This window comes from Cupressus sempervirens, chromosome 10 (genome assembly GCF_028749045.1).
Source record: "Cupressus sempervirens isolate cs-2001-9-10 chromosome 10, ASM2874904v1, whole genome shotgun sequence".
NCBI lineage: Eukaryota > Viridiplantae > Streptophyta > Pinopsida > Cupressales > Cupressaceae > Cupressus > Cupressus sempervirens.
The window spans coordinates 916,676,930-916,695,395 of NC_143127.1; positions in this window are offsets into that span (position 1 = coordinate 916,676,930).

An 18,466-nucleotide genomic window follows, 5' to 3' on the forward strand; every position below is an offset into this window, starting at 1 on the left:
CCCTGCTAGGCATAGCCATTGATCATAGGATCATATCAGGTGAAGAGGAAACAAGATATTCCATCTTTTGAATGCGATAGGGAGAACTATCCCCTTGAAGAATACAACTCTCCCCGGCCATATTTTGACAATGTTAGGAAAGTGGAGAGTCTATCAAGAAAAGACTTCCATCATGAGGATGTTGTTGAAGATCAGTAGATGAATGCTAAAAATGACTACAATGTCCACATTAGGGACTATTGTAGGATGATTTTGTATTTAGCAGAAAAGGCTCTCCAGCTAAACATCCTAGATGAGATAAGGCAACAGGATTCTAAGGAGCCCCTGTTCAATGTAGATAAAATTGGTGAAAGACCTATTCTGAATGCAAAGGTTGATAGGGAGGAAGGAGATGATATTAATCATCGAGCAAGAGATGTCATCTGAATGACAAAGAATTGGATTAAGAAACCTTTTCCACTTGATCCAATTTTGGATACAGTGATCTTCCATGCACATACAAGCCAAGAAAGTGGTAAAGGAAGGAAAGTCACAATTCCTACCTTTACGCTCCAGTCTCCTATCAGGCCAGAGACAGTCTACCAGCTTGATCGCCTAGTGGGATATTATCACCCTACAAAAAGAAAGGGAAAGAACAAAAGAAAGAGGACCTCTCCTCAGAGGATTTAGATAGAACTAGTGCTTCCCTAGCAACAAGAACCAAGTCCACAAGAATCCCAAGGTACTGGAGCTACCCAAGTCCAGGATCAACTGTAGTTGCTTATTGTGGTGTCAAACCAACCAAAAGAGGAAGAAATTTTAGAAGCCTCCATTCCTCATGCACATGAAGAGCCTACATCTCCTTCTGTCCCTAAGAAACATAAAAGAATCAAGATTAAGATGAAAAAAAGGCAAAGGATCAGTAGAAGATTAGTGCGTATTCCATTTATTCTGAAAAGTATTCCAAAGGGAGATGAAGAAGAGGAAAAAAAGGAATCAAAAGAGGAAGAGGAACAAGTGACCCTACAGGGAACAACTTGGCTAGCAAGAGCCATAGAATTAAAAAGGAGAGAAAGAGTGCCACGGGTACCCTACCATCCACTCAAGCAGAACCTTTAGAGCTCTCTTCTTCAAAAGATCAAGTATAGTAGTGGGTAGATGAGCAGAGTGAAGAGGGTGATGGTGTTTTCTTAATGTGAAATTTTGATTTCATGTTTGTAGGTACAAAGTTGATCAAGGATAAGATCAAAGATGCCCCTACAAGTGAACCTCAATAGGAAGAATGGATGTAGATGTTGCTAGATACACTGTTCTGATCTCACTCCTCCATCTCCATCACAGATTATAGTGATAGATAAAGCTTTAGTAACTCCTCCACATCCAAGTTCAAAAGAGGAATAGTTTCAAAAGGAACTATCATCACAGGAGCAACCAAAACCAAGGGCTATCGATGAAGTGTCAAAATAGGGATAGATGGTAGAATATCCACAACAACCTTCCCAATATGTTGAGGAGTAAGCTATAGAATCTACGGAGACTAAAGCTACAGAAGGAGAGTCCTCACAATAGGAGATGACTCTAAGCAAGAGTGATAAAAGGAAGGATGTAGTTCAACATAGCCCTTCATCATCAAGAGCCAAGGTCGTAGAGAAACACATCCTGAGATGGTTTTGAAAGGAGATAATGAGAAGTGCTAAGCCGCAGTTCCTTGCTTCAAAGGATGACATTTGTGATATTGCAAAGATCTTGAACAAACCTGAGTCTCCATTACATGATGCAATTCCATTTGCATTTTTCACTACCATACAAAACCAAGATTTATTTGCACAAGTGGCTCTCCCTCCTGAAGGTACAAATGCATAAAGTGGTAGTCTTGAGGATTATGAAGTGAAGGATTTTATATTAGGAAGGCCTACATAAGATTTAGCCTAACAGATGATGACCATGGGAATCAAAGAAGTTCTGTGACACATGGAGCAAGATGATATTGAACTCTGAATGCTTCAAAGGCCAATTGAGATCCTAAAAGGATATCTAGTTGAAGTACTTGGTCCTCTTCATTCTAAACACCTCGAGCATACTTTGAATACTATACTTAGAGAAGGGGGAGGTGTGCAACTTGATCTATTTTTGAGAGCTTGTCAGGAATCATGAGAAAGCCTTAAGGATAGAGGTGTCACAATAATCACAGGGAATTTGAAGTTACTGCATGCTATGTAGGAGAACGTGAATAAGATCATAGCAATTTTGAAGCAAGACTTCAGTATCATGGATGAGGTACAGGCATAGAGTAAGGATTTTCAAACTCTACAAGCCATAAAGGGGCAAAGATATCGCACTTTCATCAATGTATATACCAGAGAAGAGCTAGACATGATTGATGATTGGATAAAGAAGATAGCGGATAGCAATAAAGTGATGGATAGAGAAGATAGTGGATAGCAATAAAGAGATCATCAAATTGTGTCTGCATAGCCTTTTGTCTCACATGAGCACACTTTGCATGGCCTTATGATTTGATGAAAGGTAAAATATCATATGATTGTTAAAGTTTCTCACTGAAGATTGCATCAATGGATTCTAGGAAGCATTGCTCCTATTTTCATTGGTTTCCTACCGATTTATTTGAAAGCTTAACTCACAATGTGTTGTTTTTTGTATCTAATGTCCATTTAGGATTTCAATTTCAAGTTATTTCAATTTCATGTTATTTGCTTTTAGTTTCATTATTTTCTCTACTAACCCCTTGTTAGAATAGGAACTCATTTTAGTTGCATTATTAGACTGCATTCATTCAAAAAATTAGAAAATACAAAAATATTGTTCTTTTGTGTGTTATTTTGAGACAAAAAATAGATTTACTTCATTCTGAGATCATAGTAGAACCAACAAAGGCCTCCTCATGAACAATAACATTTATCTTCAACTGAGTGGATTTGGTACATCGCAAGACAAATACTAAACCTTGGCATTGATCAAAAAAAGATTAGCTTTTCAAGAGAGGAATTGTGCAATGGATTGCTGTCGTTGACCTCATGCAAAATGATTGCCCAACAGAAGTGGCACTAGAAGGAGGGCCCCTTTTGACCTCAAAAAAGAAGAAAATTTGTTAAAGTTTCAAAATTTTGCACTTCTACAATAATCTACACTTCACAGAAGTTCAAAAAATTTCCTAAGTTTTTGACAAATTTAGGTCCACAACTCTGCAAGTACGGATGTCTATAGGTCTATAGCTATACAGGTCTGTAGGTCCACAACTTTGCAAGTACATAGGTGCACAAAAATCTGTGGTGCATAAAATTTAGAGAGGTGAGAAAGTGTACTTCTGTAGAGGTGCGCTTTTTCTAAAATTAATGCAGAGGTGCACTTTTTCTAAAATTGATGCAAGTTGGAGGATATTGATCCAAAATCCCCATTTTAGTGAGCATTAAGGTCTACGCCAAGTGCACATGAGTTTCTTGAACTTACCCACTTCCACAAACCATGTAGTGACAAGGGAACATCTTGAGTTCAACCACTTCCATTTGAACTTTCATCATCTTCTTCAACTCCACCTCCACTCCAACCACCTAGTGGACCACCACATATTCTGATAGCTACTCCTCAACAACCACCATTAGGTCCCCCAAAACCTCCAATGGCCTTTTTCACAAACACCATTGATTCACTAATAAACTTGAGAGGTGCACTCCATGACCTCCCTAAGAATCCTAAGAATTTTTTCCCAAGATTCATTTATGGTGAGACACGAACTACTGAAGATCATGTCAAAGTATTCAAGGAAATTTTCAATCGCAAACAAGTTGCTAAAGAGGATGTGGTTCTTCATTTATTTCCCTACTCATTGGGAGAAATTTCCTTCAATTGGTACATCAATTTGCCACTTAGATGCATTGAAGATTGGGATACATTTGAAAAATTGTTCTTGGAACAATTCAAAACATTCATCAATCCAGTTGTGATACATCAACAATTCATATCAATCAAAAGGGACCGAAGTGAGATAGTTTTTCGCTTCAACCATCACTTTCATATGGCCTTCTGTAAGTTGGAAATGCCATACACCATACCCATTGAAGCTGCTATTCAGATTTATCTGAATGCTATGGACCCTCTTACTGCGATCTTTCTGAGAAGACTTCTTGCAGCAAATATTGGCACATTGGATAAAGTCTTTGCAAAAGTGATCACGTTCATAGAGCAATCCAATCCTAATGGAGGAAGAATTATGCTTATAGCACAAGTAGTTCCTAAAATACTAACATACCCTATGGGAGCACCTACAGTGCCTAGCCAGTTCATACCTATGAACCCAGTTCCATTAAAGCAAGCACCTGCTCCACAAACTCAATCGATAACATATCCAAGGTATGAGCCTCCAAAAATAGCTTTCTTTGAATATAAGGCTATAGCTCTTGTGGAAATAGACAATAACCTCATTTTAGAAGTTGGTTGAATGAAGAAGACTATGTCACAAATGAACAATGAATTGACATGTCTTAGATTGTCACAAGGACAAAATAACAACTTCCAAGGAAACAACGCTGGCCCTTATAACAACAATTTTGGTCAAAATTCCAATAGGAACTTTAATGGGAACAATAAGAACAACAATGTGGGAAACAACAACGGAGGAAACAACTTCAATCCTCCTACTCAAAATAATGGCTTCCAAAGATAGAACCAACAATGGAACACCTATCAGAACAATTGAAACATTCCTACCAATAACAACAACAATGTTTAGTATGCTGATATCAATCAGTATGATGATAGCCAAAATGTGCTTAACAATGATGGTTCTTACTATAATGGCAATCAAGATATGAATCAAAATTCGTAGGTAAATGAAAATCCCTGCTATTGGAATCTTATGATTCTACACAGAATACACAAGTGGAACAACCAGCAAGTAAGGAATTATCATTCCTAGTTAGTTAGGAACCTAATATTCAACATAATGAGATGTTTTCTTTTTGCAATGACAATCAAAACACATACAATCTCACAAATAGAAAGAAACCTTTGATGGATGGGATTCCTCCAAGTTTACAACCAACTCCACCTGAACTAAGAGCGAGTAATAATATACCACTGGTAAGACCAATGCATGGAGGACAATAGAATTAGAATCAAGTAAATGTACCAACAATACTAAAGAATCCCGCTTGGTTCACTAAAAAGTACAATGTGGTAGAAGATTTGAAGAGAACTAAAGCCAATATATCCATGTTTGACATGTTATAGAATTTCCCACAACAAAGAGAATCACTCATGAAGATGTTGGATCATACAAAGGCTTCCCACAATATGAATGTTGTTCCTCAAAAGATAGTATCTCAACAAGTTAATGCTACAAAAGTGATGCCCACTATGTTCAAAGACAAAGTTGAGGTACCCCCATTTTTGCTTAGCATTAGGATATATGGGAAGAATTTTCACAATTGCCTCATTGATTCAAGAGCTTTATGTACCATAATACCATTATCAATAGCTCAAAGGCTAGGAATTAGTCCTCAACCCTCTAATCGAGTGGTGATACAGTTGGATAAAATAGAGGTAAAATTCATTGGTGTATTGAAAGATGTGCAGATACAGTTGACAGTTGACCCTAGGATTTAGGATGTTATTGATATAAATGTGGTTGATATCTCAAAAAAATATGGGTTACTTCTAAGTAGAGAATGGATGAAATGTCTGAGAGGGTGGTTTTCTACAGACTTCACTCAATTGTGGTTGCCATGGAAGGGATTGAACAATCAAATCAAGATAGATGTTGAGCCCAAATTGAAAACAATGATCACAAACTACAATGCCCCGAATGAGATAACATTCTTACAATCAGATTTGGATTCATACAAAGTGATGGTGTTGGATATGGTTCCAGCCAATTCATCTCAACATCACAATGAAGAACCTAAGGTGCCAATACCAAAAAGTGAAACCGTGACGCAATTCATAGATAGTATGGTGACTAATTTACAATGTTTAGGAGAGAAAGCTAATCCCAGCATCATCCTCCTTCTAGGATTCTATTGGTTACACAAAGTTAGTCACTCTAAGTTTGAATGCTCATCTTGCCAAGAAGCAGTAGCAAAGGTATTGACACACATAATGGAAAACAAGGATAAAAGGATCTCAACAAATGAACTCATCCAACCTTGTTGAAAAGATTGAAGAGAAAATTGAAGATTTAAATGTGTCATATAGTGATACCTCTTCAGATGGTGGAGGTTTGTCTTCTCCTCCTCCAGAGATGGTCAAAGTCCAAAGAAGAAGACAATATGTGAAAGGTAAAGGATGGACTTCAGTAGTCATTCATCCTGAACCTAAAGTTGAGGAAATCAAAGAGCTAATAGCAAAAATTCAAGATTTAAAAAAAAAAATGCACTTCCTCTATCTACAAATTACAAAGGGGACTCATCAAGTCCTACACAAGGAAAGTTACAATGGGTTCCTAAGAAACAGTCATTCAAGGCTCAAGTGAAAGAGAAGTTAAGGAAAAATAAGCATAAAGCTAGAAAACCCAAGGAAAATACAATTTGGACACTTCGCTTCAATGGTTCTAGGTGCAATATGGGAGCCAGTACAGGTATCAAATTGGTCAAGCCAAAATGTAGGTCTTTCTATGCTACATATTGGTTACAGTTTAGATGTACTAACAATGCTGTAGAATATGAGGCATTAATCCAAGGACTTCTCTTTGCACTAAAGAAAGGAGTCATGGCTCTTAAAATTGAAGGGGATTCTCAATTGGTTATATGAAAAGTAAAATCCATATACTCTTGCAACAATAAAAGATTACTTGCTTATAGAAAAAGGGTATGGGATATATTGGATGACTTCAAAGCCTTAAACATCAAATCCATTCCCAGAAGAAAGAACATGGTAGCAGATGCTCTCGCCATCTCAGCTAGTGCACTGCAACCAGTTGAAAGAACCAAGTTGAAAATATTTTTAGTGTTATTGGTTGTTGTTCCATCTATTCTAGAAAATATCACAAATTTTTAGGTTTATCAAGATGATCAACATATACTTGAGTTTATCATGTGCAGTCACCATTTTGAGGGACAAGAAATTGATGATACACCAGATGACAAACCTGAAGATGATTGGCTTGAAGATGAAGATGGGATTTTGAATTTAAAAACTAACATTATTCCAAAGGGAATGGTTGAACTAGAATGCATCTTCAATCATGATGAATTAGCACTCAATAGAAGGGAAACCCAAGAAAAGGGAATCGAAGAATGTGACTCGTACTATTTGGGTACTGATGAAGAACCAAGGATGGTATAGATAGGAAAAGCATGCAACTCACAAGAAAGGGAAGACATGATCAAATTGCTCACCAAGTACAAAGATGTTATTGCTTGGAGCTATGAAGAGCTAAAGACTTATGATCCTAAGATTATCACACATGACATTCCACTAAAGCTTGATGCCAAACCATTCTGACAAAGACAAAGACTGGTAAATCCTCTAATTGAACCATTGATCATGAAAGAAGTAAAGAATTTATTGGATGCTAAGATCATATTTCTTATACACCATTCCACATGGGTGGAAAATTTGGTTCTTGTACAGAAGAAGATTGGAGAGATTTTCCTTTGTGTTGACTTTCGTAACATGAATCTAGCATCTCAAAAAGAAAATTATCCTTTGCTCTCACTTGATGAGGTCCTAAAAAATTTCAACAGTTAAAAACCGATGTCTTTTGTAGATGGATATTTAGGGTATAATCAAGTGATGGTTGATGAAGAAGATAGACTAAAGACAGCTTTCACAACAAAGTGGGGAACTTTTGCCTATAGAAGAATGTCCTTCGAATTGATTAATGCAAGAGCTACATTTCAACGTGCGATGGATGAAACTTTCAAAGGATTGATTAATAGATGTACTATCATCTACATGGATGATTTGACTATCTTTTCAAAAGTTTGAAGTACCCACATTGCTGATCTAAGACAGGTATTCAACAGATGTTGTAAATACAGTATATCTCTCAATCCCAAGAAATGTTCATTTGGTGTTACTAAAGGAAATCTCTTGGGACATGTCATTTTTGAAACCAGAATCTCCATTGATCCAAATAGAGTTGAGTCTATTTTGAAATTAGCACCCCCACACAGTCGGAAGGAATTGAAGTCTTTCTTCAAAAAGATAAATTTTGTATGAAAATTCATAAGTGGATTTGTAGAGATAGTTTGTCCCCTTAATGATTCACTCAAGAAGGGAGCTAAGATGGAATGGGTACCTGAGATAAAGAGATCATTTGAAGATATCAAGATTTCCATTTCAATGGCCCTAGTTTTGGTGAGTCTCAATTACGAATTACCTTTCAAGATCTATTCCTTTTCTTCCAAACACTCCTATGTAGGGATCCTGACATAGAAAAGGGAAAAGGAAGATGAGAGACCAATTGCTTTTATGTGTTTTTTTTGAAGAATTCAGAGTTGAATTATTCAAACCTTAACAAACAATCATTCACGTTAATCAAGGCAGTGAAGAAGTTTCATCACTACATACTAAGAAGTAAGGTGTATGCAATTGTACCTGATCCAACAATGAAGACACTTTTAATGTAGAATGAACTAAGTGAAAGGAAAGGAAAGTGGATGGCCATACTTCAAGAATTAAATCTAAAAATCTAATCTATGAGATTAGTTAGAGGTTAAGGGTTGTCAAAGATGATAGCTAATAACTAGGATGGAAATGAAAAGGAATTCAAGTTTGATGATGAAATGGATAAGGATGATCAGAAGAAGATGGTTGTATCACAAGCTGACATTAATTAGGGTATGGTGATAGATGTTTGGTATCAAGACATTGTTTATTATCTCCTACAAGACCAATGTCCAAAGTGGATGAATAGTTCACAATGTAGGGGACTTAAGATGAAATGTGAATCTTACAAGTTGCATGACAACAAGTTGTACAAGAGAAACTATGAAGGGATTTATCTAAAGTGTTTAGGTCCTAAGGAAGCAAAAGAAGTCTTGGAACACTTTCATGATAAGTATGGTATAGGACATGGTTTGGCAAAAGCAACAGCCCACATGATTCTAAGATCGGGTTATTTTTGTCCCTCGATATTCAAAGACACTTTCGAGCATGTATGCTCTTGCCATATCTGTCAAACCAGTGCCAAAAAAGAAAGGAATCTGGCAATGCCCTTGAAGCCTGCGTATGAAATACACCCCTTTGAAAAGTGGAGACTAGATTTCATTGGTCCAATCAATACACCATAATCAACTAAACATGTATTTATTATCATAGCTACGGATTACTACACACGATGGATCAAGGTAGAAACATTCAGAAATTGCACTTTTAAGTTGGTGACAGACTTCTTGGAAGAACAAATTGTTACCAAATTTGGAATGCCATTTGCCCTTGTGTATGATAACAAGTCTACTTTTGCATCAGCATTCTTGACTTAGTGGGCATTTTAAAATCAAGTCATTATCAAGTTCTCTTCAAATTATTACCTGCAAGGAAATGGGGTAGTAGAATCTACAAACAAGAACTTGATCACAGTGATAAGATGATTGTTGAAAGAAAATCCTAGGGATTGGCATATGCAACTCAAATATGCCTTATGGATAAATTGAGTGAGTTAAAAATGCTTTGGGGACTTCTCCATATTTACTTGTCTATGGAAAAGAACTAGTGTTCACACTTAATCTTAGGATTCTAGATTTGAAATTTAGAGTGGGGATGTTGAAGATGCTAACAAAGTACAAATCAAATTGATCAATCTTTAGAGATGGATGAAAAATGAACAATTGCACTGCAGCACATGGCTAAACATCAAGTTATTGTGAAAAGATGGTTTCACAATAGAGCCATGATCAAATCATTCAAGATTTTTGACCTTGTTCTACTCTGAGATAAGGTGAAAGAAAATCCAGGCAGCCATACCAAGTTTCAACACTTGTGGATGGGCCCTTATCAAATTGTGGAAATTCTTGGAGAAAAATATTTTAGGCTCAATTCCTTACAGAGAGAATTTCTTCCCTTGCCCGTAAATGGGTAGTTTATGAAGCATTATTTTGAAGCCTAAAAGACACCAAAAAAAATTAGTTAGATTTTATTTCTACATTTAGCTTAGATTTTCATTCTCACAAGTGTGTTTATTTTTGCAAGTGTTTTTGCTTTCATGTTGTGTGTTTTCTTTCAGTCGTGTGTTTTCTTTCCAAGTTTTGTCAGTCCTAGGGGTAAGGTGTACTTGAGATTTTCTCTTAAGATTTCACTAACCACTTTTTGGTTTTGATTTCAGGAAGAGATATTTCTTTGTCAAAACATTTGGACTATTGTGTGTCTTATACCAATTAAGTACTCAACATTTATTGTGGAAATAGGGGATTTACAGTCTAGAAATCAGAGACCTAGACCAACAAGTTCTCAATGCTTTGCAAATTTTAAAACTTGATTATTTTAGCTATTGTTGAATTAAAGTCAATGATGACAAGAGACGATTCAAACTTCAACTAGTTAAATTAGGAGGGGTCTCCTTGAGAGGTGGTTAAGGTCATTGTTTGGTGCGAGAGTTTTTGAAAAGTTCTAAAAGAGGAACACAAGGGATATTCACAAGATATCGAATCCAAGAAATGGCATCGATGTCCTGACTATACAATCTAAGCATAGTTAGGATACAGAATATTTTTTAAAAAAGGAAAAAAAAAAAAAAGAGAGAGAAATTATGGTGTTACATCTAAAGGATTCTAAAGAAATGAAATGGAAAAATATATGTTCTCAAAACAAAGTATCTTGTACTCAAAATATTGTTTCATCAAAAGTAACATTTTGAACGATGTGGAGCAATTATTCAAAGAGCCAAAAATAAAAGAACATGACATTTTGCCAATAGCCCTCGAATTGATTCTCTCATCTGGTCAAGCAATTGATTAATAAAAGCCTTCCTGGAAATTCTGAATGAGTGAGCTTGGAAGAGTGGAAGATTTTTTTTGAGTTATTAGAAAACTTTGATAGACTACATCATGAGGCATCAAAGGGAATGAATACACAATACACACACTGATTTCAAAGGTTTTGAATTCTGAGATTTTGACTGTAAAGTCATCCGAAAGACACTCGACATGTTCAAAGTCAAGTTGGTGTCCAACACACGTTGGAGTAATGTTTGTTGATGAAGAAATGCCTTGGTAATTCCTTCCTTTTTTTCGAAGCTATTTTTTATGGTGTCCACAACACACACCCCATTCCTCACTAGGAATAGGGACCCCCCCTATTTTTTTTGACTCTGAGACTCATAGTTTGAGAGTCGAGAGAGAAAAAAATTTACTAGAATTAGAGTTTTGGAGTCAAAAAACAAAAAAAATTAAAAATTTTGAAAAAACACAAAAAACATTAGAAAATTTGAAAAACACAAAAACATCAGAATTTTTTTTTAAATGATGATATTCACATGCATGCGCATGCATGCACGGGCAGGATGCCCAGCACGGGGGTTATAAAACCCCCCCCAAAACCCTTGTTTTTGCACCATTGTATTGACAAAGTTTAGTGTCTTTGGTAATTCCTCTGCACTAAGGTGAGGTAAGCAATGTGGCGCCCATTTCATATTCACGCCCACACCCAAGTAGTGGCGGCACCTTTTCATATTCATGCCCATGCCCAAGCAGCGGCAGTGCCTTTTCATATTCGTGCCCATGCCTAAGTGGCTGCGGTACCCATTTTATATTCACACTCGTGCCCAACTAGCAGCGGTGCCTATTTCATATTCACACCTGTGCCCAAGTGGTTGCAGCACCCATTTCATTGTGCCCATGCCCAAGCAGCGATGGCACCCACTTCATATCTTTAGTTACACCAAGCACTGCAGTACTCAAGACATATCACACCCTCTATTGCCTCCTGCACTGCTCTTACAACTCAATTTTGGGCATAGTAAACCCTAGTCACACCTGCAACGTGCCTCTTGTGCCTGCAGCAAATGCACACACCCATTTTTTTTATTTGATTTGTTTTGAAGTTTTAAACTTTTAAAAAATTAAAATATATATATATAATTTTTGTAAAAAATAAATTTAAAATGATTTAAAAAATTTAAAATTTTAAAAATTTAATTTTTTTTAAAAGGGATAAAAAATAAATGAAAATAAATAAAATGTCTAAATGGGGGCTTTTTCTTTCTTTTCTTTTCTTTTATTTTAATTCATAGTTTTCACATTTTTGGACTAATAATGTTTTTTTTTTTCATAATGTGTAGATACTTAAATGGCATCCACATATGGAGTAGCACCCAAACCTATAGTCTTCAAGTTCCAAGGTGTACCTTCAAAGCCAAGATTCCATGAAAATTATGCTAAGATCAAAGATACTAAACTTAGGCACATAGATCTAGGAAAATTCCTAAGAATTTGCAACAAGCTAATAGAGAGGTCAACTTTGGTGTCTACGTTGATCCGTTTAGGATTGGTGAATGCAGTGTCACATTCGGTGTCTGTACAATCAGTTGAATTAATCATGACCATATCCCAACACTTTGTGCCTAATTAGAGGGTGGTCAAGAGAGTTACTAGGGAAGTGGTATTAGATCTATGACCTAACAATATTGAGAGGGTTTTTCACCAAGAAAAAACTAGTTCATCTGACTTTCATATGAAGCAACTAAGAGATGGTACAAGGAGCATCAACAAGAGGCCATTGACATTATACAATCCTTGTACTTGATTGAGAAGCCTCCTCAGGGAAGGATAACAAGAAAAGTGGATATGACTCGAGGATACATGAAAGAAGACATTGGATACTCCATTATTCTCCTGAGTTGAGTCATGGGCTTACCCACAATAGCTTACCTCAGCACTTTTATGGTCAACTTTATTGAGACCATCAGATAGAAAAAGATACCATTGGATTGGGCCACCACAGTAAGTGAAAACTTGTGTGAATATTTGAGGATAGTGAAGTACAAGAAGAAGTTTTATATGACTTCTTACATGGTGTACCTTCTTGTAGTGAGGGCAACTAACTATCCTGATTTGTACAAGAAAGGTAGTATGCAAGACCCTAATACCTGGCCATACATAGTCTATCCTCAATTGGTGAACAAGAAGCTCTCAACGCAGAGCAAGGAGTATAGAATTGTGAATGATGTGTTTATCTTTGCAATCATTTGATTCATTAAGGGCGACTATGGGAAGAGATTATCCGACAAAGCCAAAGCATAGATCATAGCTCTCATAGCCTACTTTATGCAATTCAAGACATTCACATATTTACAAGTGGCTAGTGCATCCATCAATCCTAACAAGCTTCTGAGATACCTAAGTGGGTCAGCCTATAAGAAGATAAAAAGGCAACGAAGACCCTGCTAGGCATGGCCATTGATCATAGGACCGTATCAGGTGAAGAGGAAACAAGACATTCCATCTTTTGAATGGGACTGGAAGAACTATCCCCTTGAAGAATACAACTCTCCTCGGCCATATTTTGACAATGTCAAGAAAGTGGAGAGTCTAGCAGGAAAAGACTTCCATCATGAGGATGTTGTTCAAGATCACTGGATGAATGCTACAAATGACTACGATGTCTGCATTAGGGACTATTGTAGGATGACTTTGTATTTAGCAAAAAAGGCTCTCCATTTGAACATACTAGATGAGATAAGGGAAAAAGATTCTAAGGAATTACTGGATTCCCTATTCAATGCAGATAAAATTGGTGAAAGACCTATTCTGAATGTAGAGGTTGACAGGGAGGAAGGAGATGATATTAATCATCGAGCAAGACATGTCATCTAAATGACATAAAATTGGATTAAGAAACCTTTTCCACTTGATCTAATTTTGGATATAGTGATCTTCCATGCACATGCTCACCCAAAAAGGGGTAAAGGAAGGAAAGTCATAATTCCTACCTTTGCGCTCCAGTCTCCTATCAGGCCAAAGACAATCTACCAACTTGATTGCCCAGTGGGATATTATCACCCTCCAAAAAGGAAGGGAAAGAATAAAAGAAAGAGGACCTCTCCTCAGAGGATTTAGATAGAACAAGTGTTTCTCCAGCAAAAAGAACCAAGTCCACAAGAGTCCCAAGGTACTAGAGCTACCCAAGTCCAGGATGAATCACAGTTGCCTCCTGTAGTGTCAAACCAACTAGAAAAGGGAGAAATTCTAGAAGCCTCCATTCCTCATGCACATGAAGAGCCCACTTCTCCTTTTGTCCCCAAGAAACATAAGAGGATCAAATTAAGATGAAGAAAAGGCAAAGGATCAATAGAATATTAGTGCCTAATCCATCTATTCCCAAAAGTATTTCAGAGGGAGACAAAGAGGAGGATGAAGAAGAATCAAAAGAGGAAGAGGAACAAGTGCCCCTATAGGAAAGAACTTAGCTAGCAAGAGCCACAGAATTACAAAGGAGAAAGAGTGACATGGGTACCCTACCATCCACTCAAGTAGAACCTTTAGAGCTCTCTTCTTCAAAAGATGAAGTACAGCAGTGGGTAGATGAGTAGAGTGAAGAGAATGTTGGTGTTTTCTCAATGTTAGATTTTGATTTCATGCCCATAGGTACAGAGTTGATCAGGGACAAGATAAAAGATGGCCCTACAAGTGAACCTCAATAGGAAGACTAGATGTAGATGTCACCAGATACATAGGGTCCTGATCTCACTCCTCCATCTCCACTATAGATTATAGTGATAGATAAAGGTTTAGTAACTCCTGCACATCTGAGTTCAGAAGAGGAATATGTTCAAAAGGAACCATCATCACAGAAGCAACCAAAACCAAGGGCTACCAATGAAGTTTCAAAAGAGGGACAAATGGTAGAATATGCACAACAACCTTACCAAGATGCTAAGGAGCAAGCTACAGAATCTATGGAGACTGAAGCTACAAAAGGAGAGTCCTCACAACAGGAGACAACTCTAAGAAAGAGTGATAAAGGGAAGGAGGTAGTTGAACACACCCCTTCATCATCAATAGCCAAGTTCATAGAGAAACACATCATGAGATGGTTTTGAAAGGACATAATGAGAAGTGTTAAGCCTTAGTTCCATGCCTTAGATGATGACATTTGTGATATTGTAGAGATCTTGAACAAACCTAAGTCTCCATTACATGATGCAATGCCATTCACATTTGTCACTACCATATGGAACCAAGATTTATTTGCACAAGTGGCTCTCCCTCCTTAAGGTATAGACACCAAAAGCATTAGTCTTGACGATTATGAAGTGAAGGATATTATATTAGGATGGCCCACATAGGATTTAGCTCGATAGATGATGACCATGGGAGTCAAAGAACTTCTCCAACACATGGAGCAAGATGAGATTGAACTCTAAATGCTTCAAAGGCCAATTGAGATCCTAAAAGGATATCTAGTTGAAGTAGTTGGTCCTCTTGATCCTGAACACCCCGAGAAAACTTTGAATACTATACTTGGAGAAGGGGGAGGTGTGCAACTTGATCTATTTTTGAGAGCTTGTCAAGAATGGCAAGAAAGCCTTGAGGATAGAGGTGTCACAATAATCATAGGGAATTTGAAGTTATAGCATCCTATGTAGGAGAACTTGAATAAGATCATAGCAATTTTGAAGTAGGACTTCAGTATCATGGATGAGGTACGGGCATGGAGTAAGGATTTGAAAACTCTACAAGCCATAAAGGGGCAAAAGTATCACACTTTCATCAAGGTATATATCGGAGAAGAGCTAGACATGATTGATGATTGGATAGAGAAGATAGTCAATAGCAATAAAGTGATGGAAACAATACATGAGGAGATCCATCGGCTCAAGGACCAAGCCCGAGAGCAAATTTTGGAAGCAGAAAAGTTGTATAGTGATGCATGCTTGGATATTTTTGAAGATGAAGAATGAGAGAGGCTATTGCCAATTGAGGTAGTAGTAGAGAATTTCAAGAAGACCTTAGAGGAAGCATCTAGTGATTAAGATATCAAACAAGCCTTTAGGATAGAAGAAGCACTTTTAGAGTTGGACACCAAACTTGGAGACTTTGCAAAGACTCGAATTGAGGTTGACAACTATAGACAAAAGGTCAAAGATAAATGTGAGGCTTTAGATCTTCCATATGTGGCTAGGATTACTAAGATGATAGATAAATTCAAGGGAAAACATCCAAACATAGCTTTAGGATGAAGAAGAAGAAAACCCAGATGCCAAAATTTCAATTTTGACACTCAGTAAAAATTTTAGTTTTGTCACCCAGTCGAGGTGCACAGGTGTGCAGGTTCGTAGCTCCGCATTTTCATGCAGTTCTACAAGTCTGTAGCTCCACATTTTCATGCAGATCTGCAAGTCTATAGCTCTGCAGGTACGTAGGTCTGCAGCTTCACAATACAAAGGTGCACTGACAGTTAACTGCCAGTTCCAAAAATAGAGCCTTCCATGCATCAGGAACGCATTCTGACTACAATTTCACTTTGACACATGCCTAGTAAAGGACCAGCTTCTATTTTTGACACCATGCACTTCCACTTCAACTAAAGGCTTCATCCTACTTTCTCTCTCATGTTTTCTCTATTTTTGACATGTAAAGGGCTCATGCATCCAATTAATGAGTAAAATATGGGTGAAGTCCCTCTAAGCACCAATTAGATTTGTTAGTTTGTATATATTTAGTTTGTTTTAATATTTTAAAAGTATTTTATTGCATGAAGATATCTCTCACTCTTAGCACAAATTGAGGAGACGATTTCTTATAAATACCCCATTGAAATATGTAACAAAGGCAGTCATTATTATGCAATAAAATTATGCTTCTGGTGCTCACATTTGGAGTGTAGTGATTCTTGCCTGAATGTGTCATAATTTTTTGGATTTTATTCATGAGATTGTGATTGAGCTAAAGGTTTATTCCATTGTTTCTAGTTGTGTGATCTTTTAGTTTTTCTGTTAGCTAAAGATTTACGAATTCTGCTGACGTATTGAGCTTGAGAAGAGATCATCAAATTGTGTCTGCATAGCCTTTTGTCTCACATGAGCGCACTTTCTGTGGCCTTGCGATTTGATGAAAGGAGAAATATCATATGAATGTTACATTTTCTCACCGATGATTGCATTAGTGGATTCTAGGAAGCATTGCTCCTATTTTCATTAGTTTCCTATTAATTTATTTGAAAGCTTAACTCATAGTATGTTGTTTTCTATAGCTTATGTCTGTTAGGATTTCAATTTCAAGTTATTTCAATTTCATGTTATTTGCTTTCAATTTTGTTATTTTCTTTGCTAACCCCTTGCTAGAATAGGAACTCATTTTAGTTGCATTGTTAGACTGCATCCATTGAAAAAATCTAAAAATACAAAAAATATTACTCTTTTGTGTGTTATTTTGAGATAGAAAATAGATTTACTTCGTTTTGAGATCATAGTAGAATGAGAAAAAGTCTCCTTGTGAACAATCACATTTATCTTCAACTGAGTGGATTTTGGTACGTTGCAAGACATATTGAACCTTGGAGTTGATCCCAAATAGATTAGCTTTTCATGAGAGGAATTGCACAATGGATTCCTATTGTTGACCTCGTGCAAAATGATCACCCAACACATCCAAAACTAAAAATCAGATTTATTATGTGTAGGATCAGGTTAGCAAATTTGTGGTTGTAGATTTGGAAATAACCCCGGAAGAGTTGTCACAAAAATATGGGTTAACCTAGTTACAAGGTCTAGGGAATACAGTGACTTCATAGAATGAAATCCAAACACATTTCCTCAGGGTCAACTTTTTCCTAGAGCCTCGAAAAAGAAATAGTTTATGAGTTTTTATGAGTTTTCTATTTTATTCACGGACTTATGAATGGAACTTTAGAATTAGGCCTTACCCCACACTATTTGGAGGAAAAAGATGTTAGAGTAATTAGATATTTCCTAACTAACTCTAGTTGCTTAAGCTAAACTTTAGGCATCTAATAATTAATTATTTTATTAATTAGTATCATGCAACCTAGGTTTTACCCTGTTAAGATTTTGATCTCCTTTTATAAGGATTGATCTCTTTGTAGTTATTAATTCACTTTTAATTAATAGCAACCACTTTTTTTCTTCTTCTTTTGGGAGAAGGCGGGTGCTATGCCATTGTTCAGGTAGAAGGACATGGTTTGGAGGATTATCTTGATGCTCAAACCATTCTCATTAGTTTTATTGATGCATCAGGGTTCACTTAAGTGCCTCTTTTCATGCACAAGTCATCCCAACATCCCTCCACATGGGTCTCCACCCTTTTAGGAAAAGGTCCCCCCACAGGACTATGCAATGTTTGTATCCAAGGAATACCTATTCTTTGCTAAGGGCCCCTCTTTGGATCATTGGCAACTATAAGGGATTCTCCCAAGGCCCCACATGCAGACTCAAGTGCCCACAAAAGTTCCATTGGCTCTCCAATCATGCACACAAATTTATTTGTTGCACATGCTAGGAAACTTTCTTTGTCACATCCATTTGGTAGATTTATCACTTCCTCATTGGTGGTCTACCCACAACCATCTTTGG